The sequence below is a fragment of the Puma concolor genome, chromosome E4, assembly GCF_028749965.1.
Source record: "Puma concolor isolate L17-30 chromosome E4, mPumCon1.1.hap2, whole genome shotgun sequence".
Taxonomy (NCBI): Eukaryota; Metazoa; Chordata; class Mammalia; order Carnivora; family Felidae; genus Puma; species Puma concolor.
This window is the reverse complement of record NC_141683.1, coordinates 29715209-29719297: the sequence shown is the minus strand read 5'-3', so window position 1 is coordinate 29719297 and position 4089 is coordinate 29715209.

Here is a 4089-nt window from a genome sequence, read left to right as displayed (position 1 = left end):
TATCCACAGGAGTGAATTTTACAACCCTCACCTTGCAGTGGAAAAAGCAAGAAGCATGCATTTCTGTCGGGTTTACACGCCCCACCCCCCGCAAATGCAAAAGTAAACGATATCTTGTGTAGAAATTCCGAAATGCGGAGCAGCACTGTAAAGAGAACCAAGAGAATAGTAAACACAGAGTTGAGGATTGTGTTTACCTTTGTGGAGAGGAAGGGCCTTTGAAAGTATTTGCAATCCCCTCCATCTTTACGTGAGTGGTTGGCATAGGGGTGTTCATTTCATAGCTCTTCAATGTACAGACATTAAAAACCGCAGGCATGTGCCGGTCACTTCCTCTGGGGAGAATCCGCGAAGGTAGGGCATGTCACATGGGGAATTCCCAGGTCAAAGGCAAGGGGTTCTCAAGACTTCCCAGCCAGCAGTGGGGGAGGGGGTCATCTCTCTCCTCCCCTGCCAGAACTGATGTCTGGAATCCCCACCCTCAACCCCTATCGACAAAGCTCCTAGGGCAGCTTCCCCTTCTCTAAAGAGGCCAGAGTGGAGATTTAGGGGGATCCCCTGGCCCCAAACCATCAGATTTGTAAGTCACACCCTGACATTTCAGTTTTATTCTCATTCATATATACCCGCTAAACAACTGCCAGACCACTCTCCGGGAAGGCAGAAAACAAATAAGTGAAGTAATCACACACACACACACACACACACACACACACACACACACACACAGCAGTGGTTCCCTGGCTTTGGGTTTTTACAAATTCATTATACTTTTTATTTATTTATTTATTTATTTATTTATTTATTTATTTATTTTTAAAGCATTTTTTTTTTAAACATTTATTTATTTTTGAGACAGAGAGAGACAGAGCATGAACGGGGGAGGGTCAGAGAGAGAGGGAGACACAGAATCTGAAACAGGCTCCAGGCTCTGAGCTGTCAGCACAGAGCCTGACGCGGGGCTCGAGCTCGCAGACCGGGAGATATGACCTGAGCTGAAGTTGGCCGCTTAACTGACTGAGCCACCCAGGCGCCCCTCATTATACTTTTTAAATACGAATCCCCAAATGGTGTTGCTACCATTTTATTTTGCAAAGGAAGAACATTAAAAGACAATTACCACCCACCATCCTCTGCTCCATAAGTAAAGAATATTTTAATACTAAAATAGTAAGAGGAAGGCATGCATACCTCCATCCTTGTCACTGAGTACAGTTAGCTTTGTGGAAACTTCACCCCAGGGGCCCTGGCTTCCTCAGCAGCACAGTGGGGCAGTTGAAATTTGGGTCACAAAGAGCTCATGAGGAGAGTTGCATCCGCGAAGCACCAGTACAAGGGACACGCGGGCGTCCACCCCACTCTGTGACAGGCAAGCCACTGCATGCTGTGTGCACACATACCTGGCTCACCTTCAGATGAACAGCTGGGAATGTTCACACACACACTCCTCCCCCAGGGGCTCCCAGTTTGGAACACGCAGATGAGGCCATGCTTCTCTCCGAAACCTAGAGGGTCGGGCTCACCCAGCCTGTGCTGACCGGTGACAGGGGTAGTTGTTGGCACTGGAGCCAGACGGGTGCTGAGCCAGGCCAGAGGTGGGCCACCCACTCAGGTCACCAGGCCTCTGCCTCTGGCTGGGATAGCAAACCTCCACCCACATCCAGTTTTCTCAGTAGACTGGGGGTCCAAGGACCTGTGTTTTCATCCCCAATTTTGTCTGTGACCTTGAACAAGTCACTTTCCTTCTCTGGGCCTCCAGATGTTGACAGCAGTTCTCTGTGCCGGTGCCAGGGGGTTATAGAGACTCACACTGCTCAGCCAAAGGGACCCACTGGCCAGCTTAGGAGTGTGTCTGGGGAGTAAGAGAATACCCTTGTTCCTCAGCTCCAGTGAAGGAGCCTCAGGCTGGCAAGCTTTGGGGAGTTTTGAGGAGAGAGCACTGATGCGGTCATGAGAGGAGGCTGCCGCCTGCACTGGTCCCAGCAACCTGTCCCAGCCTTCAGTAGTTTGGTCACCCAGCTGGAACGGAACCGCCCCCCTGGCTGCCCAGCCCAGATCCCTGCGGGGAGTCTGACTTACTTCGTGGGGGGCCTCTGGGGCTAATGTTTAACTCAGCTCCCTCCTTCAGCAGGGCACTTTAGCCCCGGCAGCCCTGGACGTTGGGCCTGCCCTGATCAACCTGCTGGAGGTGGGCTCCAGACAGACAGGGGGCCTGGCCTCCTGCCCCCATGGAGATAGGGCGCTCGTGGGAAGGGAGAGGCAGCCGCTGGCCTCCCGAGGACTCTGGGGCAGGCAAGGGCGTTCGCAGGTGGCATTCTGCCCTGGCCCTTCCTACCAAGGAGACAGGCGCAGCAGGTCCATCTCGAGCTGCAGGGGAGACGTTTACCCAGCTTAACCACAGGCCTCCCCCAAGAAATCTCCCCCCCACCCCGTCCCTCCACCCCCAGTTCTGGCCCCAGTGTTGGAGGAAGACCTTGCCTTGGCTCAGTTGGGGAACATTTGTATCTCATTTGAATGCCTTCCCTTTTGGTAGGGATTTTGGGATTCCTCAGGTGCATAGGGTGGGCCCCTGACCCCCCACCGTGTCCCTTCCGGAAGGTGGCTGCTTGGGCTCTTTGTGGTAAGTCAGGCCCCAGGAAGCACTACCCCAAAGGCAGGTTGACCGAGGCTCCAGGCTACCAAACCCTGTGACTTGGGGTGAATTACTTCACCTCTCCAAGCCTCCACGTCCTCACCCACCAATCCAAGACGAGAGGATCTATTTGTTAGCATTTTGGGAGAATGTAATGATATAATTATGATAAAGCATTGAACATCATATTTATTCTTATTAAAATAGTGACTAAGCATACGGGCTCTAACAGACTGCCTGGGTTGAATCCTGGCTCCTACCTGTGTGGCCACGGGAAGACGCTAGCCTCTCTATGCCCCAGGAATAGCACCTTTCTCATAGAGCTGTTGTGAAGGTCAAGTGTGAAGCTGTGTACAGTGTGGTGCCTGGCACTTAGTAAATGGGCTGCATGTGGGATCTGTTTTCAGTGGGAGGCCCAGGTCCCAGCTCAGCTCCCCCTGTATCTGGTCCGGGTCGTGCTGGCCCTCCGTGGGGAAAGGGGCAGAATCGTGGCTCTCCGGATACCATGCCTCCCACCCAGGCCCTGTTCACAGCTACAACGAAATGAGCAGCCCCCTCCCAAGGTTGCTGTCCCACCCAAAGCAGCCCTGTGACGGCGCCTGCCTCTTCCCTCACCCACTCAGTTCCTGTGGTTTTGGCTTTCTGGAAGCGTTTTGCCTCTTTGCCCTTGGTCCACCCTCATGGGAGGTGGATTAGGTTCAGCGGTGCAGGGAAGCAGGAAAAACCAAATGATGACCTCCGGAAAGCCTTTGGATGCCCGTGGCCCTTTCCCAGAGGGCACCCACCTTGGGTGTGTTGAGTTGGCCCCAAGGGCTCTCTGCACCGAGGTGTTTGTTTTGAGTCAGACTTGGGGCTGGTCTCCTGCCTCTGTAGGGCAGGGTGGAGACCCCAGTCTGCCAGGGCCCCAGGTTAACAGTCGACTGGTGGAACTGATGTTTGGCTTTGGAACTTGGGGCCAGGCTCTCTCAAAGGGCTGAGAAGAGGCAAAGCAAGGAGACCATGCTCTGGACCCAGGCCAGCCGGAGGAGCCCTCTGAGGCAGGGAAGGGTGGGTTTCTGTGGCTGCCCGGGCACGAAGCCCAACCCCATCCTCTGTGTACAGACCGGCCCCATCAGGTTCTCCAGCTTCGTGTGTGCGTATGAGAGAGACTGGGTGTGTCCACGCCTAAGGCTTTCTGAGTATGGTAGGAGCTGTGCTCTTTGCACACATCTGCCTTTCTGCCTACTGAGCTGGCTGTCGCAAGAACCCCAGGCAGAGTGTTGCCTTCCCTAAACGCATCCCAAGCTGCTGGTCCTTCAAGGGGCTGGCAGGCTGAGCAGATCTGGGTCCGAGGGCCTGCCCCAGGAAGTAGCTGGCGCTGCACTTTGTACTCAGCTTCTGGCATTTGTGGCAGAAAATACCCTGGGAGCAGAGGGCAGAACAGGGACTCACAGGGTGGGAGGAAGGGGGACTCCTCA